The 22,504-nt window shown below is 42.3% G+C and overlaps 21 non-coding genes across 21 annotated transcripts; all 21 read right to left on the minus strand.

The window, feature by feature from the left end:
- Window positions 1-14,316: 14,316 nt before the first annotated feature.
- Window positions 14,317-14,433, minus strand: LOC132981233 (U5 spliceosomal RNA). Its single transcript, XR_009674459.1, has one exon. It is a non-coding gene; the product is annotated as a U5 spliceosomal RNA (small nuclear RNA).
- A 273-nt stretch (window positions 14,434-14,706) lies between these two features.
- On the minus strand, window positions 14,707-14,823 carry LOC132981349 (U5 spliceosomal RNA). The gene has a single exon (XR_009674572.1). It is a non-coding gene; the product is annotated as a U5 spliceosomal RNA (small nuclear RNA).
- A 273-nt stretch (window positions 14,824-15,096) lies between these two features.
- On the minus strand, window positions 15,097-15,213 carry LOC132981220 (U5 spliceosomal RNA). Its single transcript, XR_009674447.1, has one exon. It is a non-coding gene; the product is annotated as a U5 spliceosomal RNA (small nuclear RNA).
- A 302-nt stretch (window positions 15,214-15,515) lies between these two features.
- Window positions 15,516-15,628, minus strand: LOC132981237 (U5 spliceosomal RNA). The gene has a single exon (XR_009674463.1). It is a non-coding gene; the product is annotated as a U5 spliceosomal RNA (small nuclear RNA).
- A 273-nt stretch (window positions 15,629-15,901) lies between these two features.
- LOC132981316 (U5 spliceosomal RNA) lies at window positions 15,902-16,018 on the minus strand. Its single transcript, XR_009674541.1, has one exon. It is a non-coding gene; the product is annotated as a U5 spliceosomal RNA (small nuclear RNA).
- A 273-nt stretch (window positions 16,019-16,291) lies between these two features.
- LOC132981298 (U5 spliceosomal RNA) lies at window positions 16,292-16,408 on the minus strand. The gene has a single exon (XR_009674523.1). It is a non-coding gene; the product is annotated as a U5 spliceosomal RNA (small nuclear RNA).
- A 273-nt stretch (window positions 16,409-16,681) lies between these two features.
- Window positions 16,682-16,798, minus strand: LOC132981339 (U5 spliceosomal RNA). Its single transcript, XR_009674563.1, has one exon. It is a non-coding gene; the product is annotated as a U5 spliceosomal RNA (small nuclear RNA).
- Window positions 16,799-17,071: 273 nt separating this feature from the next.
- LOC132981327 (U5 spliceosomal RNA) lies at window positions 17,072-17,188 on the minus strand. The gene has a single exon (XR_009674551.1). It is a non-coding gene; the product is annotated as a U5 spliceosomal RNA (small nuclear RNA).
- A 272-nt stretch (window positions 17,189-17,460) lies between these two features.
- LOC132981331 (U5 spliceosomal RNA) lies at window positions 17,461-17,577 on the minus strand. Its single transcript, XR_009674555.1, has one exon. It is a non-coding gene; the product is annotated as a U5 spliceosomal RNA (small nuclear RNA).
- Window positions 17,578-17,834: 257 nt separating this feature from the next.
- On the minus strand, window positions 17,835-17,951 carry LOC132980994 (U5 spliceosomal RNA). The gene has a single exon (XR_009674230.1). It is a non-coding gene; the product is annotated as a U5 spliceosomal RNA (small nuclear RNA).
- Window positions 17,952-18,224: 273 nt separating this feature from the next.
- LOC132981144 (U5 spliceosomal RNA) lies at window positions 18,225-18,341 on the minus strand. The gene has a single exon (XR_009674373.1). It is a non-coding gene; the product is annotated as a U5 spliceosomal RNA (small nuclear RNA).
- A 273-nt stretch (window positions 18,342-18,614) lies between these two features.
- LOC132981222 (U5 spliceosomal RNA) lies at window positions 18,615-18,731 on the minus strand. Its single transcript, XR_009674449.1, has one exon. It is a non-coding gene; the product is annotated as a U5 spliceosomal RNA (small nuclear RNA).
- Window positions 18,732-19,004: 273 nt separating this feature from the next.
- On the minus strand, window positions 19,005-19,121 carry LOC132980995 (U5 spliceosomal RNA). Its single transcript, XR_009674231.1, has one exon. It is a non-coding gene; the product is annotated as a U5 spliceosomal RNA (small nuclear RNA).
- A 273-nt stretch (window positions 19,122-19,394) lies between these two features.
- LOC132981223 (U5 spliceosomal RNA) lies at window positions 19,395-19,511 on the minus strand. Its single transcript, XR_009674450.1, has one exon. It is a non-coding gene; the product is annotated as a U5 spliceosomal RNA (small nuclear RNA).
- A 302-nt stretch (window positions 19,512-19,813) lies between these two features.
- LOC132981238 (U5 spliceosomal RNA) lies at window positions 19,814-19,926 on the minus strand. Its single transcript, XR_009674464.1, has one exon. It is a non-coding gene; the product is annotated as a U5 spliceosomal RNA (small nuclear RNA).
- A 274-nt stretch (window positions 19,927-20,200) lies between these two features.
- LOC132981085 (U5 spliceosomal RNA) lies at window positions 20,201-20,316 on the minus strand. The gene has a single exon (XR_009674317.1). It is a non-coding gene; the product is annotated as a U5 spliceosomal RNA (small nuclear RNA).
- Window positions 20,317-20,589: 273 nt separating this feature from the next.
- On the minus strand, window positions 20,590-20,706 carry LOC132981299 (U5 spliceosomal RNA). The gene has a single exon (XR_009674524.1). It is a non-coding gene; the product is annotated as a U5 spliceosomal RNA (small nuclear RNA).
- A 273-nt stretch (window positions 20,707-20,979) lies between these two features.
- LOC132981340 (U5 spliceosomal RNA) lies at window positions 20,980-21,096 on the minus strand. The gene has a single exon (XR_009674564.1). It is a non-coding gene; the product is annotated as a U5 spliceosomal RNA (small nuclear RNA).
- A 272-nt stretch (window positions 21,097-21,368) lies between these two features.
- On the minus strand, window positions 21,369-21,485 carry LOC132981333 (U5 spliceosomal RNA). Its single transcript, XR_009674557.1, has one exon. It is a non-coding gene; the product is annotated as a U5 spliceosomal RNA (small nuclear RNA).
- Window positions 21,486-21,742: 257 nt separating this feature from the next.
- Window positions 21,743-21,859, minus strand: LOC132980996 (U5 spliceosomal RNA). The gene has a single exon (XR_009674232.1). It is a non-coding gene; the product is annotated as a U5 spliceosomal RNA (small nuclear RNA).
- Window positions 21,860-22,132: 273 nt separating this feature from the next.
- On the minus strand, window positions 22,133-22,249 carry LOC132981145 (U5 spliceosomal RNA). Its single transcript, XR_009674374.1, has one exon. It is a non-coding gene; the product is annotated as a U5 spliceosomal RNA (small nuclear RNA).
- Window positions 22,250-22,504: the final 255 nt, after the last annotated feature.

The raw sequence follows: 22,504 nt of genomic DNA on the forward strand, positions 1-22,504 counted from the left end.
TGGCCATGCTGGCTAGACCGGGAGTAAACAAACTTGTGCCGGGAGCTTCTGTGGATGTATCTTGGTCGTCGTAGTAGTCTAAAGGTTTTAATGGTGGAGATACATGCAGGAGTGGAGTTATTGTTGAGTTTGAGCAGTTGTGAGACGGAGTACTTCACTGCCATGCCAGCAGGGGATGTTGGTTCGCTAATCCTGGAGTTGTTAGCCGGTAGCCGCAGGCTTGTCAACCAGAGTAACAGGCAAGTCAGGGTGGTCCACAGCATAGCAGTCAGTGGGGCTGAAGTGGTGCCGAATGAAGGATGTCCAGACGAACTGTAGAGGATGACTGGGTGGAGGCGGAAAGTAGAAGACGGGAGGCAGCCGAGTCAGTTGCCAACAATAGCTGCATTAGCCTCAGTGACCGGAGCGAAGGCTAGCTAGGCTAGCCGCGGGAGCGGACTAGCAGCCGAAGGTCAGGGGCCGAAGGTCTGAAGCCGGCGTTGACAGGTGCCGACGACAGGTAGGCTATGTGGCGCTCAAAAGAAACTATAAAGTGAGATTTAACCTTTAGGATTAAACTTAGGTTAAATCATAAGACACAAGAGACGGCGGGATAGGTCAAAGTAATACAGCAATAATCAAGAGTAGTCTACACTTAGGCTTAGCTGGAGAAGCGGCGAACAAACACGCCAGCGTCCTCTCCGACCAGCAATCAGGTTCTTAATCAATTGTACTGATTGTTACTGATTATTACTGATTGTAATATGTTGAAATTTAAAAAAATAGAAAGAAATGCAATCAGAAGTTTGATTGTTGAGGATGCAAACAGTGATCTGATCTTCATATCACAGCTGTGAGGGCATTAAACTGCAGTATCACCATGTTATCACTGCAAACATTGTAGCCAAGACTTCTGGATTTTATGCATATGGATCGGATGCATCCTTTCAGGAAATGAACTGTATTTAATATCAAATTACATCATTAATTACAGTTGTGTATTTAGCTTTAAATTATTTTTGCTTGTGTAACATTGCAGCACTTACTACTATCCCTGGTGTGTTTGTGTTAGCAATAAGTTACAGTTCACATCAAAGCATAAATTAACTTAAAGCAAACATACAGTCTTGACTTAGTTCAGTCATTTTTATTTAGTTTCTGGAACTGCACAATATCATTGATTGTCTTATCCATACTTACCTCTGTTTGTTCTTTTGTTCAGTTTCCCATGTGGTTCCATGCAGCTAAAAGGGGATAGGCCAGCACTTCCTGGGTATTTATCAGACTGATGATGTCATTGCTGACATCACTGGGGCAGACCATTTTGAAGGGGTTTTATTTCTGAGAACTGTTTTCTTTCTAATAATTTCTTTAATGTTTGAGTTACTGGTAGAATGTAATTTAATTATTTAAAGTTAATTTATTTGAGTAAATGATCCGAGGTTAATTTAAGGGTTTATGTAGATTTCTTTGCTTTAAGAGAAAAGTGTAAACCCACTACTTGAGTTGTGCTGCACCCAGCTGCGGCCATTTTGTTAATGGGGCCATCTATAAAGCCAGGAGACATGTGCTCTTGCATGAGGAGAGGTGAGGACATGCTGCCTTTAACATGTTTCTTAGTCTGATTTAATCATGAAGTAAGTTGCCTTATTTACATTGAACTTTTGTTGTTTTGTTAAGTTAACACGTTTAATCACTGTATACTCACCTCTTGGAAAATCTTCTTCTGCTGAGTTGCCTTTCTACAACCTTCCTAGACAGTTGTGCTAACTACTTTACAAACATTGAGATTGACATTTCTTTCCATGTATCTAGCGATGTGGAAAATTCCAAGCTTCGGTCTGCAGGGAGTCAGACTTTTTCTGACAAAGTCCAATCAATCAATGTGAACACTAGTGTGCCAATTTGTAAGTGTGGAACTGCTGGTTTTTTTTTTTCAGATACAGGCAGATCCCAGTCTCTCCTCCTCCTCCAGTGGTTCAAACTGGAGTGTTGTTGCTGATGAAATGGTTATCCTGTTTTGATCAGAGTTATCAAACCATCTTGCTGCTTCTGGTCATCTCAGTAAGTTCCTCTCGTCTCTGACTCACTGTTTGCTATCTGTCAGGGGCCTGTATCAGAAAGAAGGTTCAACAAATTCTCAGGCTGTTTTTGAAACATCTACTATACTTGAGTACGTACTGATTTCTCTGGCAAAATATTCAGTAGATCATCAGACCAGTCTTCGCTGACTGTTTCCCACAATGCAAAGCGCCAGGTCAAAGATTGAAAAGACGGACAGCTATGGTACCAGAGAAAATAAATACACAAATCAGATAATTTAACCAGATATCGCAATCTCTGCTCCTCTGTATACCTATTGAAAATAATTAATTTAACTGATTCTATAGGATTCTGATGAGTCACATACTTTGCATTTCAGAAACTGAAGTGGACGCCATTGATGTTTACCTGGACGGACAGTTTCTGGTGGTCTGTGAAGAAATGGAAACCTTCATTCAGACATCAGGTCTGTTTTTTGAGTCCATACCTTAGTTGACATCTTGTTGATTTAAAGTTATATTAAGTTGACCTCTTTTATAGGCCTAGTTCTTATAATTTGTTTTGTAAACTAGAGGTACTTATATGCATATGGACATTGATGACTCTCTTAATTATGAATAAAGTCTGCCATTCTTGCTAAAAATTACATTAATCCTGAGACTTACAGGCAAAGATTCTGCTCCCTGGACATCAACCCTGATGAGAGCCCTAAAGAGTTGTATGTGATGCTCAAGGAGCTCTTTGGGAAATGGATCCAGCCAAAAGGTAAAAGCATCCAAGAAGTAAGTGAAATAACCATCCTACAACAATATTTGAGAATGTTGTCCCCACAGATTCAGCAACGGGGACTACCAAGCTGGGCGATGTCTCTGTGGCTGCACGGAAGAAGGGTCAACCATGGAGCTACAATGCATGGAGGCAGACAAAGGACAGCCACAAACCAGCCCAACAGTTCCCACAGGGGGAAGCATCCAGTGTGGGTAAGCCTCCCATGTGGGAGGGGTCAGCCAGCTAGCAGGCCAACAAAACCCTCCATCAAAAAGCTAATTTGTTATTTACGTGGACTTGAAGGCCATACTCAACTCATCTCAGTTAAGATGACACAAATGTGCTTAAAAATGATTTTTATATTAAAATGCAAAACATTGAAGTTAATGGAACCATTCTTAGGGCCTTGCTTGACTCTGGGAGTGATTAGACACTGGTACACAGGAAGTTTGTACCACCCAACATTGTCAGCAGCAGTGACACCATCCTTATCTGTTGTGTTCATGGAGACGAGAAGCCTTATCCAACAGCTGACATCTACATTAAGGTAAAAGGTCAAACTTACCATTTGAACATTGGGGTTGCTGATAATCTGCCTTTTAATTCTGTTCTAGAAAGAGACCTACCAGTTAAAAGCAGAAAGTGTAACGCTGTGGTAAACAGAATGCAGGCCATGCAATCCAATGAGCTCCTTTGCAATGAGGAGTTGGAGACCACACCTGGGAAGTCTCGGAAAACCCGCAGACAGAGAAGGCACAAGAAATTCCAAAAGACAGTGATGACACCACCAACCAGCACTGAGCCAGAGTTACCACTAGGGTTTCAAGTTCCAGGTAATATAAGTGATATGCAGAAAACTAATCCGTCTTTGGTCTCTCTTTTCCAGAAAGCAAAGGAGAAGGAGCCGGAAGCTGAGTTGGACATCGTAAGTGATGAGTATATCCTGCAAAATGGCATCCTCTATCATCAACAAGAGTCAGCGTTGCAGCTAGTGGTTCCCCAGGCAGCTAGAAAAACCACACTTTCCTTGGGGCACTCAGTTCCCTGGGCTGGCCACCTGGGCCCACAAAACCACAGCTCGCATTAAAAAACATTTCCACTGGCCTGGCCTGCGCAGACATGTTGCTCAGGTTTGTGAAAGTTGCCTTCAGTGCCAAATAACATCTGCTAAAACACCCCCAGAGCTCAACTTCAACCACTACCCAGTATTGGCACCCCATTTGAGCGCCCTTGGATGGACATTTTTGGTCCCATAGAGAGAAGCAAAGCAGGGAACTGTTATATGCTGGTTATAACAGACTTTGCTACCAAGTATCCAGAAGTCTTTCCACTAAAAGCCATCCACGCTACAGTTCTTTTCAAGGGCTGGCTTCCCTTGTGAAATACTAACTGATCAGGGAACTAACTTGATGTCTACTCTGCTGAAACAGGTGTACCAGTTACTGGATATCAGGAGCCTCAGGACTACACCATATGTTCCTCAAACGGATGATGCTAACAGAGCGCTTTAACCAGACCCTGAAACAGATGCTCCGGAAGTGGGTAAACAACACTGGTACAGACTGGGATCAATGGCTGCCATACCTCCTTTTTTGCATAGAGAGAAGTACCCCAATCCTCCACTGGTTTCTCTCCTTTTGAACTTTTGTACAGACATGAAGTTCGGGGGTCGTTGGCACTGTTGAGAGAGTTTTGGGATGGGGCAAGGGGAGGGTGGGGTCTGTTAACATTGTATCCTATGTCATCCAGATGAGAGAGCGGCTGGAGAAAATGGGTGAGCTGGCCCAATCGCACGTGGCGGATGCCCAGCAGCAACAGAAGTCCTGGTACGACAAGCCAGCCAGGCAGAGATTCTTCGACCCAGGACAGAAAGTGCTGGTCCTAACAAACTGTTGGCTAAATGGCAAGGACTGTTCAAAATCCTAAAGAAACTTGGGCCAACCAGTTACCAGGTATTGACACCAAGGCACTCAAGCTCCAGTAGGGTACTTCACATAGATCTCTTACAAGAGTGGGTGCAGCGACCTGAAAGAAAAACAGAAGTGATGCTAATAAGAAGTGTGCTGGATGAAGAAGTGGATGAGCAATACTTACCTCTCTAGTGACTTGTTAGACCATCAGACGGCCAACGGCTTCAGGTGAGATCTATCTGTAATTCAGATGTTTTCCAGGAGAATCCTGGGAGAACAAATATTGTTGAACATGACATTGTTGTTAGAGAAGGTGCTTCTGTGAAAAGATTAAGTTACAGGATCCCTGAGCGCCTGCTGGCCTCACTGAGAAGGGAGATTAACCTGATGCCTTCCCTGGGGATCATCAAGGCTTCAAAGAGCCAGTGGTGTAATCCAATGGTGCTTGTACCAAAGAAGAATGGAGGTTCTGCATTGATTTCAGGTACATTAATTTAATTTCTCTCTTTGATAACCTATTCCTGCACGTACTTAATTTGTAAATAAGTCAAGTGTGGACATTAAGTCGGAGCATCTCTGACAGGATCATTAGGCCTCATAATTAGTCACAGAACAGATGAAGTTTCCCACGAAAAAAAAGGGACCAACAATCAAACGTTTTTGTTCGTTGATCAAACTTTTGATTACTAATATGATATAGTGAGGGAGACTGCTGACTAATGTGAGCACTCTGACAATATGAAGTCAGTGTGGGTCCCGTAAACATGTAAACATTGCAGATATACTCGTGCGTAATGGGGTTGTCATTCTCTGATTTTTCTTAAGTTTGTGATCCTCCTGCTGCAGTAAACTATCGATATATGTCCATTTTATCCTTCATTTCATTCACAAACTCCTCCGTTTCTGGGTCAGAAAGTTTTGTTTCTTCATCTAAACTTCCGGGTTTCGCCACGATCCAGCGCTGGAAACCTTTGATGTGCCCCCTCGTTTGTATGCTTCATTCACAAGCTGCTTTGCATTGACCGTTTATGGTTGATTGTGGGCGTGTAGAGGGCGGAACATGGGACTAATCTACATGCGCACATTTCCAGGTGGATCGTGATTTATCAAGGGAACATTGCGTGCAGGTGTGCGTACGAACGGTTTTAGGAACACCTGCAAGCTGTCTTGGATCGCCTTCATTCTGCCGGGCTGACTGTCAACCTAACGAAGTGCATCTTTGCTGCAGCAGAAACAAAGTACATGGGCCACGTCATCTGCAATGGGGTTGTACGCCCTCAGGTCAACAAAATCCAGGCCATCGAGTCCTGTCCCCTGCCACAAACGAGGAAGCAGCTCCGATCTTTTTTGGGCTCTCAGGCTTCTATCACCACTTCATACCCAATTTCTCCAACAGGGCAGCGCTTCTCACGGACCTGACTAGATCCCGGAGTCCCAATCAGATCCAGTGGACAGAGGTGGCAGCTTTCAGTGATATCCAGGAATTACTAACTAAGCAACCTCTTCTGTACAGCCCAAACTTTGATGAAGATTTTTTTCTGCAAACTGATGCTTCTGACAGGGCTTTGGGAGCTGTTACTCCAGGGACTTCAGGATGATCGGCATCCAGTCGCCTACATCATCCGGAAACTGTTCCCCAGGGAGGTTCGATATTTGACGGTGGAGAAGGAGGCACTGGCTATCAAGTGGGCCCTTGATTCCTTCCGGTACTACCTTCTTGCTCAAGAGTTCACCTTGGAGACGGATGACAAGGTCTGTTTGGTTTGTAAACTTGGTTTTCTATTTTTGGGTCAAATAAAAACCTACCTTTTCTTTAAACTTACTCCTGTGTGTCGTGCCTTACTCCTTGGTCCCTAACAGTCCCCCACAAGAGAATCCTTCTCACCAGGGTAAGAGTCTTTATAAGACACACTACAAGTGAAGGCCTGTGTCTGGCCATGAAATGTTTGTCTGATTTCAGCTATGGCTTTGATGATGTCACCAGCTGTAATAATCCCAATGGATTTCATTACCTACAGAAAGATGTGGTTCTTCTTTTTTAGGCTTTGGTAGAGAATATGTGTTGTGTTTTTGTCAACAGGGATATACAATGTGTTTCTACTCATGTAAAGATGGGTTTTTCCACATTTAAAACTTTGCCTTATTGTTGACCAAATGAAACATTAATTTTTATTTTTGTCATCACAGCCATAGAAAAAATGGATGTAGGATCTTTGAAAGAGGTTAGTCGAGACCCTCTTCTGTTAGGGTTATTTTTTATTTTCTGATAAGCAAAACTTTAATCCCACCTCGCTACACACTCGGCTCCAGTCTCAAATCAAGATAGACTTCTGCTTGAGCAATGATTACCACATCAAGGGCTGCAGTACAGTGGTGATGTTCAGTCTGGGCCATGCAAACACTTGGTGAGTTACTGTTTCATTACGGCGCTTGAAAAAATTATATTCATGGGTGTATCCATGAATTAAACTGTATTGGAAGATATCCTTGCTGCCTTGTCCATCTTATACGTTTATCACTGATGTTTTTCCGACTGCATTTTAAACTGGGTTTGGCTGTAATTATATTTATTGTCAGATATTCCCTCTGGACACCTTTGTGGAAAAAAATTAACATTTGCTGTTTTTCTGCTTTTGTTTTCTGGCATTTTTCTTTCTTTTGACGGTAGAGAATGAGCAAACTAGGGGTCTGGCAGGAGAAACTCTGGGTGCAGTCTGTGAAATTTGGCTCTTTTTCAGGAGTTTTCTGCAAGTGTGAAAGCCTTATGTATTGTTTATTGCTACATTTTTGTTTTGGGGTTTAATTGAGACCTTTTGTGTATTGTTGGGATTTGTACATTATGTAAAGCACTTTTTAGCATTGGTGTTTGATAAGTGCTTTGTAAATAAACTTTTTGATTTCTAATGGGTTAAAGAGAGAATAACTAATAGAAACACAACATGAAAGTTAAGAGGCCTGTTGGAAAAGATTGTGTGACGATTGTTTAATTTCTCTTACAATGTTTTAAAGAAGTGAAGATGTTGGTGGTGGGAAATCTCCTGTATGTTCTTGACAGTGAGGTGAGTTCTTTGCTCTTAATTGAAGCTGTGATACACATCTGGACAAGTATTTGAGCCTCTTTTTGTCATTTTCTTTTTGTCTGGGTAAGGACACTGAGTCTTTGGGACCTTCACTTCCTGGTCATGATTCACTGTTGGCCCGATCTGGCCGTTCATGACTTTGAACTAACCACGGAGTGCGACTCTGCCTCCATGTATCAGTGATGTAAAACATACTACAGCTGTGATTTATACAGAGAAATGGGACTTAAATAATGATATATGTTTCACAGCCAAGAAAAAAGCAGCATGAGGATGATTACACTGAGTACACAAGACGACTATCAGGTATTTGTACAAACGCTTTTAAAGAACTGTGATATATGATTTTCACGAGGCTGTCCTGAACTCAACATAAAGCTTTATGATTTTTCAGATCAACTCACTGCAAATATGATTTCTGCATCGATGACTGTTTGTTACTCTGTGGATGTGTCTTCAGTCTTCTGTCTCGTCCAGACAGAAACAAACATGGTAAGCGATCAACATTTATTACAGTGGTAAATGGATCTTGCATGCATTAAATGTAAAGATTTCTTCACATTAAGTAACATATTTTACTCCTGATTTTGCACACCAAGACGCCATCGTGCCAACATGCTCATCCTCAGTTGGCTCGAAACATCACTTAATAAATCCTTCAAATGGGAGCTTCTTGTTGTGTAGATCTTGTTTTTGCTTTCCTTGCCTGCTCAATACTTAAGAATGCGATAAAGGTTTTAACATACTAAGCGGTCTTTGTTTTTCTTTTGTTTCTCAACAATAGTCGAAGAGAGCTTATTTCTTCTGTCGTCGTCAGATGCTTCACAGAGGGTTTGCCCGAGAACAGGTACTTAACTTTATTTGGATGCAATGTTTGGATGTTTCTTCATTTTGTGTTGTGTTCGCACTATATTATAAAATGCCCATTGTTTCACAAATACTCATCTTCTCTCTCCAGATGCAGTCATAAAACATTTAAAGCCATCCCTGGGCCGTCTGGGACAATTTTTGCTCCCTGCCCTGTTTGATGTTAGTTCTGTTACACTAGTTATTTGTATTTATAAGAAATAGAGTTTTTATTTTTAAAATAAAGGCATTCTGTTGGACTGGCACACATCTTTATATTTATGAATACTGTCTGCAATATAAGGGTCAACCAAAATTGTTATGGCCAGCTCTGTGTCTACAACTTAAAGGTCACATATTATGCAAAATTTGGTTTACATAATTTAAACTTGCAACTGACATATAACCACATAGTCTAGTCTGAACCAATCACAGTTAAATGTACAAATGCTGAATGAAAGCATTGCTTGTCTGCATGAATAAAATTTTATTCTGACGACAGCAATGTGATTGTTGCAAATCCTTTCATTGGGATAACGATGTAACTGCACTTACTTGCACAGCCCTATAGCCTACCCTGACCTTTGTTTTAATTTTGTTCTTTTTAAGGAGGATAATTATGATTCCAAAGAGGTGGAGAGTCTCAAGTCCCTGGTGTCTCACCTCCGTCAGCTCCTGGACCTGCACAAGAAATACGACTGCAGACCTTCCCTTTCAGTCTATGAGAAGGTGTGTCTTTCATGAAAAACCCATTTTATGATGTACAAGTGTATGACGAAGGATTAGGGCCACGCAAAAAAAGAAAAATCTTGTAACTTGTAAATTTACGAACATATTTAGTGTCATGTTTTATTTCAAGACAGAGATAATGCTTTGTGGTGTATCATGAATTAAACTGTATTGGAATATACCTTTGATGCCTTGTCCGTCTTATACGTTAATCACTGATGTTTTTCCAATGGCATTTTTTGGCTGTAATCATTCTAATTGAATTGACAGGGAAGTGTTTGGAGTTCTTTGTGATTCTCGCTGCCACAGTGGAAAGCAGTATCCTGCCTTGTGACAAGCTTCTTCTACAGTATATCAAGGTAAGACAACACCACTGCTAGAACCCTTGTGCCCTCCTCAAATGTATTCATAGTTTTCTGCTGTGAAGTTAACTAAGTCAACTTTCAACTTGCTCAAAACTACCAAACAGTCAATTATTTTCAGGATTGTAACCCTTTAAATGCTAGCGTGTTAGTTAAATAGTGATTAGAGTCTTGTACAGGACTAGCAACAAAGTTGATTTGCTTTGTGGCAGAAATGTACAAAATCTGCAATAAAATCATCAATTTTTGTCTTTTGTATAATTTGCTGTTTTTCTGCTTTTGTTTTCTGGCTTTTTCATGCTTTGCACGGGAGGGAAAGAGGGAAAGAGGGAAAGAGGGAAAGAGGGAAAGAGGGAAAGAGGGAAAGAGGGAAAGAGGGAAAGAGGGAAAGAGGGAAAGAGGGAACCCCCGGTCTCAGGGGTGGGTGAGAGACAGGGCGGCTGCGGGAGAGGAATCTCGCGCGAGATTCCTCTCCCTGGCCCCCGGTCTCAGGGGTGGGTGAGAGACAGGGCGGCTGCGGGAGAGGAATCTCGCCGAAAAAAAAGCTCTGTTTATCTTTATAGGGGTGGTGTGACCTTTCTGTCAGGTTTTGGTAAAATGTGGATTTTGGGCTCATCCAGAAGACCATCCACCAACAAGAGCATCCACCATAGAACGTCGAGCAGCTAACTGGATAGATAAATATGAATAAAATGTTGTTTTTGAAAACAGAAATACAGTTTAAGTCAAACTAAAATACATAAACATATGTATAAAATTAAAGACTGGCAGAAGTGAAAAATAAAGCTAGTCCGAAAGCGTTCATCCGTTCGACGCAAACTCAGTGTCAAGTGTGTTCAAGACATGTTCAACACATCCCATTGTACTCTGCACTTTATTTCATCAAAGGGCGTGGCCGTGGCGTGCGTTCAAAGTTTGAAATGCATTTTGGCAACTTGCCAAAAAAATAAATGGTTATATCTCTGCCATGCAGTGTTCAATCATATTAAAATTTCTCATACATGATACAGGGCCCGCCCTGAACACATCCATGATTGACATGCACAGGGGTGGCCCTTCATCACCGCATGCGGTTTTAATTTTTAATTGATTTGGACAGTGTAACTTATCATAGTTCTGATAGAGAGCATGAAACTCAGGATTTGTGGAGTTGAAAGCTTTTGCTCATTTTCAGCTAAGACGTCTCAAATCAGGTAGAAAACGTAGAAGGACTTGAGCTTGTATATTTATTTTCTCATCTTCTAACTACTCAAAGCATTTTTACACCGCAGGTCACACCTACACAGTCACACCCTGATGGTAGAGACTTCTGAGTAAAGAGTCCATCAGAAGTAACTAATCACATTCATACACCATTGAATAAGCAGTGGGAGCAACTTGGGGTTAAGTGTCTTGCCAAAGGACACGTCGGACATGTGGCTGCAGGAGCTGGGGATCGAACCCCTGACCTTTAGGTTGAGAGACGACCGACTCTACCACTGAGTCACAGCCGCACACAACAAAACATAAGTGCTAAATGAAAATATAGATCTTCAAACTTGCACCAAACTCCAGGCTACTGCTTGGGGCCCCTGAAGGGTGACAAACTCTAAACCAACAGTAGCTCAAAATGTGCAAAGTTTGCAATGAATGACAGTGAGAAACCTCCCTAAGGGGACCCCTTCTGGTAGCACTCATTCTTGTGCTGTTAAGCATCTCATGCATTATTGCTCTGACAACTTACAGCAAGAAAGTCACAAAAGGAAAATTTATGTTTTTAGTGTTTTTATATATATATATATATATATATATATATATATTGAAAACAATACTAATGAAAATTTAGGAAATTTTAAAAAACTCACATTAAGAAAAAATAGTTGGTGTCAGATTATTTATGATATAATAGTGAAAGCTTCTTTGTATGGATCAGAATTCAAATGATAACGCTAATTTGAAAATGAAAATGCATTAACAGAAATTATTTTAAATTTTCACAATATGGGTGTATTATTTGACTCAAAAATAAAATTATGACTCATATATTTTATTTACGCATTTTAGTTTTCAACTTCAAAAATGCAAATTTTTTGACTAAATTAAAATGAAGAAAAAAATTAGTTTTTTCATTTTCAAAAAAATGCCCTACTAAATTTGAGGGGCCCGTGTGAATTTTTGCATGTGACCTCAACAGACTCTAGAACCGCCCACCACTGCTCAGACTTCATCCAGAGTTTCTCCTGTCAGCCCCCCGCCTGAGTGAGCTGATGTGAGAACGCAGCAGGAAATCATCAGGAGAATTCACCTCGAGCGAGTGGAACAGTCCTGAACGGTCTACACACTAACCGCTACGACGAGGAGGCAAGACATGACGTTAAAAGAACGATGCGATCTCGTGTTATAAAGTAGATGTAATACATTTTATTTATAAGCGCTTTTCAAAAACTCAAAGACACTTTACAAATTGTTAAAAAAAAACAGAGAACAGCACAGTAAGGACAGACTAACAGACATTGCAACATTACACATAAATCATAAAGATAACAACAATAAAGGTAAAACTACAGAAAACAGAAAATACATCACAATCATACATGATAAGCTTTTTTAAAGAGGTGAGTGTTGATCAGTGATTTGAAAGTAGGAGGGTCAGTGCAGTGTTGAATGTGTGTAGGGAGTGAGTTGAGATATGATTGGTGAAGTAAGAAAGGGTAAATAATTGACATTTGTGTGTGTGTGTGTGTGTGTGTGTGTGTGTGTGTGTGTGTGTGTGTGTGTGTGTGTGTGTGTGTGTGTGTGTGTGTATGTGTGTGTGCGAGCATATGTTGCACCCATGAAAAGACCAGGACTCTGTCTTCCATTTGGCAACTTTATTCTTCCCGATGCTGTATTTTTTTTATGATTATCTTTCTTAAGAAGCATCGGGTCCTCACAAAAAAACGGCATACATGCACGTTATCTCTTGACCACGACCACGACCATTTACGTCACCTCTGCACGCAGGCCGATGACGTCATATATCAAAACCTAAAATTAAAAGAGTTAATAAGAACTTTTTAATTTCTGTGTAAACTAACATGACATTACAGTACCTGTATGTTTTTTTAATTAACAAATTAAACAAATGTGAAATAATATTATATACAGTACTTTTTTTTTTTAAGATTTATTTTTGGGCTTTTCATGCCTTTAATGGAGAGATATGACAGTGGATAGAGTCAGAAATCAGGGAGAGAGAGTGGGGAACGACATGCAGGGAGGAAGCCACAGGTGGGATGTGAGCCCGGGCCGCCCGCTTGAGACGACAGCCTCCATACATGGAGCGTGCGCACTAACCACTGCATCACCAGCGCTCCAATATATACAGTATTTTCTAACTTATAGTGTAGTGTGCTTTCTTCTGTCAAATTGAATTACTAATATTTCTAGGTCGCAACACATATAACACTTCAGGCCACCCCTGCAAAAGTCGGCGCCCCCAGTTTGGGCACCCAAGTTAAAAAAAAAAAAAAAAAAAAGTCTGCACACGCCTCTGGTCCTTTGCATGGAAAAGTTTGGCAACCCCTTCACTACAACATGCACCTTTGTTTTTCCCAGTTAGACAGCTCACTAATGTTGCACAGAGGGTTAAGCTCTAACAATCCTCTGCAGCTTTTCGGACGTCCTGCAAAGATGGAGCACACTCGGCGATTTCCGTTCGAGGGGGAGGATCGATGAGCAAGGTCGCATCGAATAGGAGAGAGGACAGAGAGAGAGAGAGAGGAGGAGAGAGAGAGAGAGAGGAGGAGAGAGAGAGATGTACCCCTGGAGGCTGGCGGCAGCTGTCTGCAGCCACAAATACGTGTCGTTCTTCAGCCGCTCCTTCAACATGGCAGAGGAGGCGAAGAAACTGGCTGCTTACGCCGCTGTGGACAACCACGTCCAGGTACAGAGAGGTCACTCACACCTGCTGCTCAAAGCTAACATCTTAATATATCTTTATAGACTGTTAAATTGCTTTATTTCTGCAGCGTCGCAAAGTTAAAACATCTTAGCTTTGCACGTCCAGATGCTGCGTGCTAGCACAGTTAGCTCAGATGCTAGCTCGCTCTTTACATTATTACCTAACTTGCACACTTAATGGAGGGATTTAACCCGGGTTTTATGCATGCTTGTCCCAGAATAGTTGGCTAACTTTGTTCGGCTTTAAGAGCTAAACATGTTAAATGTGTGTTGCAGAGTGTGTTAGCTTTAGCCGAGCTGTCAGTGGAGTTTGAACTGAGACAAACAAAACAGGAAATGTTGCCTCAGCTAACATATGTTAGACATGTTTAAAGCTAGCTTTCTGCAAGGATGCATGCTGGTTTAATGCTTTTTATGATTCAAATAACTGCAAAGTTTGTCCTTTTTAAAGATGCAGAGGTTTTATTTCCTTGTTCCTGATGCATGTTGGGAGAATTTCAACCTTTATTCCACTTTGTTGGAAACACTGCAGCCCATGTGTCCTCTGTTTGGATGATCATTTAAATTAAAACATAGTCTTCACCTTCTGCTTTTGTTTAAACACTTTAAATAAAATCTACTACATCCGCCCTGTTCATCACTTCTTCTCTCTGTTCTTTGCTTTCCACATAATAGAGAGGCTCAGCTACAAGGCTAAGCCTGCCAAAAATAAGTTGAACTCAATAGTGTTCCTCTCCACGGAAGTCTTTAGCAAAAGGCGAAAGACTTGTACGATATGAAGAGAAACCCGAGTATGCCAGGATTATCGTCAAGGGAAGGATAACACACGTCGCCCTGGCTACTACACTCACGGGAAGCCTGACTTGGCCTGTTGCATACTAGGCCATGTGCATCCCTGTCACAGTCTTTATCCAATGGAATTGCTCTCACCTTGTTGTACACTCTTTCTAATTGGTCATCACAGCAGCTGCATAATAGTAAAACTAACCACTAATCACTCTAAAATTTGGCTCACGACCTCTGGGGTAATTGCATTGGATAAGTTCTTTGCTTTCCACATAATAGAGAGGCTCAGCTACAAGGCTAAGCCTGCCAAAAATAAGTTGAACTCAATAGTGTTCCTCTCCACGGAAGTCTTTAGTAAAAGGCGAAAGACTTGTACGATATGAAGAGAAACCCGAGTATGTCAGGATCATCGTCAAGGGCAGGATAACACATGTCGCCCTGGCCACTACACTCACGGGAAGCCTGACTTGGCCTGTTGCATACTAGGCCATGTGCATCCCTGTCACAGTCTTTATCCAATGGAATTGCTCTCACCTTGTTGTACACTCTTTCTAATTGGTCATCACAGCAACTGCATAATTGTAAAACTAGCCACTAATGACTCTAAAATTTGGCTCACGACCTCTGGGGTAATTGCATTGGATAGGTTCTTTGCCTTCCACATAATAGAGAGGCTCAGCTACAAGGCTAAGCCTGCCAAAAATAAGTTGAACTCAATAGTGTTCCTCTCCATGGAAGTCTTTAGTAAAAGGCGAAAGACTTGTACGATATGAAGAGAAACCCGAGTATGTCAGGATCATTGTCAAGGGCAGGATAACACACATCGCCCTGGCAACTACACTCACGGGAAGCCTGACTTGGCCTGTTGCATACTAGGCCATGTGCATCCCTGTCACAGTCTTTATCCAATGGAATTGCTCTCACCTTGTTGTACACTCTTTCTAATTGGTCATCACAGCAACTGCATAATTGTAAAACTAGCCACTAATCACTCTAAAATGTGACTCTAGATCACAAGCCAAAATTTGGCTCACGACCTCTGGGGTAATTGCATTGGATATGTTCTTTGCTTTCCACATAATAGAGAGGCGCAGCTACAAGGCTAGGCCTGCCAAAAATAAGTTGAACTCAATAGTGTTCCTCTCCACGGAAGTCTTTAGTAAAAGGCGAAAGACTTGTACGATATGAAGAGCAACCAGAGTATGTGAGGTTCGTCGTCAAGGGCAGGATAACACACGTCGCCCTGGCCACTACACTCACGGTAAGCCTGACTTGACTTGTCGCATACTAGGCCATGTGCATCCCTGTCACAGTCTTTATCCAATGGAACTGCTCTCACCTTGTTGTACACTCTTTCTAATTGGTCATCACAGCAACTGCATAATTGTAAAACCAACCACTAATCACTCTAAAATTTGGCTCACAACCTCTGGGGTAATTGCATTGGATAGGTTATTTGCTTTCTACATAATAGAGAGGCTCAGCTACAAGGCTAAGCCTGCCAAAAATAAGATGAACTCAATAGTTTTCCTCTCCACGGAAGGCTTTAGTAAAAGGCGAAAGACTTGTACGATATGAAGAGAAACCTGAGTATGTCAGGATCATCGTCAAGGGCAGGATAACACACGTCGCCCTGGCTACTACACTCACGGGAAGCCTGACTTGGCCTGTTGCATACTAGGCCATGTGCATCCCTGTCACAGTCTTTATCCAATGGAATTGCTCTCACCTTGTTGTACACTCTTTCTAATTGGTCATCACAGCAACTGCATAATTGTAAAACTAGCCACTAATCACTCTAAAATGTGACTCTAGATCGCAAGCCAAATTGCATTGGATAGGTTCTTTGCTTTCCACATAATAGAGAGGCTCAGCTACAAGGCTAAGCCTGCCAAAAATAAGTTGAACTCAATAGTGTTCCTCTCCACGGAAGTCTTTAGTAAAAGGCGAAAAAATTGTACGATATGAAGAGAAACCCGAGTATGTCAGGATCATCGTCAAGGGCAGGATAACACACGTCGCCCTGGCCACTACACTCACGGGAAGCCTGACTTGGCCTGTTGCATACTAGGCCATGTGCATCCCTGTCACAATCTTTAGCCAATGGAATTGCTCTCACCTTGTTGTACACTCTTTCTAATTGGTCATCACAGCAACTGCATAATTGTAAAACCAACCACTAATCACTCTAAAATTTGGCTCACAACCTCTGGGGTAATTGCATTGGATAGGTTATTTGGGTTTTACATAATAGAGAGGCTCAGCTACAAGGCTAAGCCTGCCAAAAATAAGATGAACTCAATAGTGTTCCTCTCCACGGAAGTCTTTAGTAAAAGGCGAAAGACTTGTACGATATGAAGAGAAACCTGAGTATGTCAGGATCATCGTCAAGGGCAGGATAACACACGTCGCCCTGGCTACTACACTCACGGGAAGCCTGACTTGGCCTGTTGCATACTAGGCCATGTGCATCCCTGTCACAGTCTTTATCCAATGGAATTGCTCTCACCTTGTTGTACACTCTTTCTAATTGGTCATCACAGCAACTGCATAATTGTAAAACTAGCCACTAATCACTCTAAAATGTGACTCTAGATCGCAAGCCAAATTGCATTGGATAGGTTCTTTGCTTTCCACATAATAGAGAGGCTCAGCTACAAGGCTAAGCCTGCCAAAAATAAGTTGAACTCAATAGTGTTCCTCTCCACGGAAGTCTTTAGTAAAAGGCGAAAGACTTGTACGATATGAAGAGAAACCTGAGTATGTCAGGATCATCGTCAAGGGCAGGATAACACACGTCGCCCTGGCTACTACACTCACGGGAAGCCTGACTTGGCCTGTTGCATACTAGGCCATGTGCATCCCTGTCACAGTCTTTATCCAATGGAATTGCTCTCACCTTGTTGTACACTCTTTCTAATTGGTCATCACAGCAACTGCATAATTATAAACTAGCCACTAATCACTCTAAAATGTGACTCTAGATCGCAAGCCAAATTGCATTGGATAGGTTCTTTGCTTTCCACATAATAGAGAGGCTCAGCTACAAGGCTAAGCCTGCCAAAAATAAGTTGAACTCAATAGTGTTCCTCTCCACGGAAGTCTTTAGTAAAAGGCGAAAGACTTGTACGATATGAAGAGAAACCTGAGTATGTCAGGATCATCGTCAAGGGCAGGATAACACACGTCGCCCTGGCCACTACACTCACGGGAAGCCTGACTAGGCCATGTGCATCCCTGTCACAGTCTTTATCCAATGGAATTGCTCTCACCTTGTTGTACACTCTTTCTAATTGGTCATCACAGCAACTGCATAATTGTAAAACTAGCCACTAATCACTCTAAAATGTGACTCTAGATCGCAAGTCAAATTGCATTGGATAGGTTCTTTGCTTTCTACATAATAGAGAGGCTCAGCTACAAGGCTAAGCCTGCCAAAAATAAGTTGAACTCAATAGTGTTCCTCTCCACGGAAGTCTTTAGTAAAAGGCGAAAGACTTGTACGATATGAAGAGAAACCCGAGTATGTCAGGATTATCGTCAAGGGCAGGATAACACACGTCGCCCTGGCTACTACACTCACGGGAAGCCTGTCTTGGCCTGTTGCATACTAGGCCATGTGCATCCCTGTCACAATCTTTATCCAATGGAATTGCTCTCACCTTGTTGTACACTCTTTCTAATTGGTCATCACAGCAGCTGCATAATTGTAAAACTAGCCACTAATCACTCTAAAATGTGACTCTAGATCGCAAGTCAAATTGCACTGGATAGGTTCTTTGCTTTCTACATAATAGAGAGGCTCAGCTACAAGGCTAAGCCTGCCAAAAATAAGTTGAACTCAATAGTGTTCCTCTCCACGGAAGTCTTTAGTAAAAGGCGAAAGACTTGTACGATATGAAGAGAAACTCGAGTATGTCAGGATCATCGTCAAGGGCAGGATAACACACGTCGCCCTGGCCACTACACTCACGGGAAGCCTGACTTGGCCTGTTGCATAGTAGGCCATGTGCATCCCTGTCACAGTCTTTATCCAATGGAATTGCTCTCACCTTGTTGTACACTCTTTCTAATTGGTCATCACAGCAACTGCATAATTGTAAAACTAGCCACTAATGACTCTAAAATTTGGCTCACGACCTCTGGGGTAATTGCATTGGATAGGTTCTTTGCCTTCCACATAATAGAGAGGCTCAGCTACAAGGCTAAGCCTGCCAAAAATAAGTTGAACTCAATAGTGTTCCTCTCCATGGAAGTCTTTAGTAAAAGGCGAAAGACTTGTACGATATGAAGAGAAACCCGAGTATGTCAGGATCATTGTCAAGGGCAGGATAACACACATCGCCCTGGCAACTACACTCACGGGAAGCCTGACTTGGCCTGTTGCATACTAGGCCATGTGCATCCCTGTCACAGTCTTTATCCAATGGAATTGCTCTCACCTTGTTGTACACTCTTTCTAATTGGTCATCACAGCAGCTGCATAATAGTAAAACTAACCACTAATCACTCTAAAATTTGGCTCACGACCTCTGGGGTAATTGCATTGGATAAGTTCTTTGCTTTCCACATAATAGAGAGGCTCAGCTACAAGGCTAAGCCTGCCAAAAATAAGTTGAACTCAATAGTGTTCCTCTCCACGGAAGTCTTTAGTAAAAGGCGAAAGACTTGTACGATATGAAGAGAAACCCGAGTATGTCAGGATCATCGTCAAGGGCAGGATAACACATGTCGCCCTGGCCACTACACTCACGGGAAGCCTGACTTGGCCTGTTGCATACTAGGCCATGTGCATCCCTGTCACAGTCTTTATCCAATGGAATTGCTCTCACCTTGTTGTACACTCTTTCTAATTGGTCATCACAGCAACTGCATAATTGTAAAACTAGCCACTAATGACTCTAAAATTTGGCTCACGACCTCTGGGGTAATTGCATTGGATAGGTTCTTTGCCTTCCACATAATAGAGAGGCTCAGCTACAAGGCTAAGCCTGCCAAAAATAAGTTGAACTCAATAGTGTTCCTCTCCATGGAAGTCTTTAGTAAAAGGCGAAAGACTTGTACGATATGAAGAGAAACCCGAGTATGTCAGGATCATTGTCAAGGGCAGGATAACACACATCGCCCTGGCAACTACACTCACGGGAAGCCTGACTTGGCCTGTTGCATACTAGGCCATGTGCATCCCTGTCACAGTCTTTATCCAATGGAATTGCTCTCACCTTGTTGTACACTCTTTCTAATTGGTCATCACAGCAACTGCATAATTGTAAAACTAGCCACTAATCACTCTAAAATGTGACTCTAGATCACAAGCCAAAATTTGGCTCACGACCTCTGGGGTAATTGCATTGGATAGGTTCTTTGCTTTCCACATAATAGAGAGGCGCAGCTACAAGGCTAGGCCTGCCAAAAATAAGTTGAACTCAATAGTGTTCCTCTCCACGGAAGTCTTTAGTAAAAGGCGAAAGACTTGTACGATATGAAGAGCAACCAGAGTATGTCAGGTTCGTCGTCAAGGGCAGGATAACACACGTCGCCCTGGCCACTACACTCACGGTAAGCCTGACTTGACTTGTCGCATACTAGGCCATGTGCATCCCTGTCACAGTCTTTATCCAATGGAACTGCTCTCACCTTGTTGTACACTCTTTCTAATTGGTCATCACAGCAACTGCATAATTGTAAAACCAACCACTAATCACTCTAAAATTTGGCTCACAACCTCTGGGGTAATTGCATTGGATAGGTTATTTGCTTTCTACATAATAGAGAGACTCAGCTACAAGGCTAAGCCTGCCAAAAATAAGTTGAACTCAATAGTGTTCCTCTCCACGGAAGTCTTTAGTAAAAGGCGAAAGACTTGTACGATATGAAGAGAAACCTGAGTATGTCAGGATCATCGTCAAGGGCAGGATAACACACGTCGCCCTGGCTACTACACTCACGGGAAGCCTGACTTGGCCTGTTGCATACTAGGCCATGTGCATCCCTGTCACAGTCTTTATCCAATGGAATTGCTCTCACCTTGTTGTACACTCTTTCTAATTGGTCATCACAGCAACTGCATAATTGTAAAACTAGCCACTAATCACTCTAAAATGTGACTCTAGATCGCAAGCCAAATTGCATTGGATAGGTTCTTTGCTTTCCACATAATAGAGAGGCTCAGCTACAAGGCTAAGCCTGCCAAAAATAAGTTGAACTCAATAGTGTTCCTCTCCACGGAAGTCTTTAGTAAAAGGCGAAAAAATTGTACGATATGAAGAGAAACCCGAGTATGTCAGGATCATCGTCAAGGGCAGGATAACACACGTCGCCCTGGCCACTACACTCAGGGGAAGCCTGACTTGGCCTGTTGCATACTAGGCCATGTGCATCCCTGTCACAATCTTTAGCCAATGGAATTGCTCTCACCTTGTTGTACACTCTTTCTAATTGGTCATCACAGCAACTGCATAATTGTAAAACCAACCACTAATCACTCTAAAATTTGGCTCACAACCTCTGGGGTAATTGCATTGGATAGGTTATTTGGGTTTTACATAATAGAGAGGCTCAGCTACAAGGCTAAGCCTGCCAAAAATAAGATGAACTCAATAGTGTTCCTCTCCACGGAAGTCTTTAGTAAAAGGCGAAAGACTTGTACGATATGAAGAGAAACCTGAGTATGTCAGGATCATCGTCAAGGGCAGGATAACACACGTCGCCCTGGCTACTACACTCACGGGAAGCCTGACTTGGCCTGTTGCATACTAGGCCATGTGCATCCCTGTCACAGTCTTTATCCAATGGAATTGCTCTCACCTTGTTGTACACTCTTTCTAATTGGTCATCACAGCAACTGCATAATTGTAAACTAGCCACTAATCACTCTAAAATGTGACTCTAGATCGCAAGCCAAATTGCATTGGATAGGTTCTTTGCTTTCCACATAATAGAGAGGCTCAGCTACAAGGCTAAGCCTGCCAAAAATAAGTTGAACTCAATAGTGTTCCTCTCCACGGAAGTCTTTAGTAAAAGGCGAAAGACTTGTACGATATGAAGAGAAACCTGAGTATGTCAGGATCATCGTCAAGGGCAGGATAACACACGTCGCCCTGGCCACTACACTCACGGGAAGCCTGACTAGGCCATGTGCATCCCTGTCACAGTCTTTATCCAATGGAATTGCTCTCACCTTGTTGTACACTCTTTCTAATTGGTCATCACAGCAACTGCATAATTGTAAAACTAGCCACTAATCACTCTAAAATGTGACTCTAGATCGCAAGTCAAATTGCATTGGATAGGTTCTTTGCTTTCTACATAATAGAGAGGCTCAGCTACAAGGCTAAGCCTGCCAAAAATAAGTTGAACTCAATAGTGTTCCTCTCCACGGAAGTCTTTAGTAAAAGGCGAAAGACTTGTACGATATGAAGAGAAACCCGAGTATGTCAGGATTATCGTCAAGGGCAGGATAACACACGTCGCCCTGGCTACTACACTCACGGGAAGCCTGTCTTGGCCTGTTGCATACTAGGCCATGTGCATCCCTGTCACAATCTTTATCCAATGGAATTGCTCTCACCTTGTTGTACACTCTTTCTAATTGGTCATCACAGCAGCTGCATAATTGTAAAACTAGCCACTAATCACTCTAAAATGTGACTCTAGATCGCAAGTCAAATTGCACTGGATAGGTTCTTTGCTTTCTACATAATAGAGAGGCTCAGCTACAAGGCTAAGCCTGCCAAAAATAAGTTGAACTCAATAGTGTTCCTCTCCACGGAAGTCTTTAGTAAAAGGCGAAAGACTTGTACGATATGAAGAGAAACTCGAGTATGTCAGGATCATCGTCAAGGGCAGGATAACACACGTCGCCCTGGCCACTACACTCACGGGAAGCCTGACTTGGCCTGTTGCATAGTAGGCCATGTGCATCCCTGTCACAGTCTTTATCCAATGGAATTGCTCTCACCTTGTTGTACACTCTTTCTAATTGGTCATCACAGCAGCTGCATAATTGTGAAACTAGCCACTAATCACTCTAAAATGTCTCTATAGATCTCAAGCCAAATTGCATTGGATAAGTTATTTG

This window comes from Labrus mixtus, chromosome 9, assembly GCF_963584025.1.
Source record: "Labrus mixtus chromosome 9, fLabMix1.1, whole genome shotgun sequence".
Classification (NCBI taxonomy): domain Eukaryota; kingdom Metazoa; phylum Chordata; class Actinopteri; order Labriformes; family Labridae; genus Labrus; species Labrus mixtus.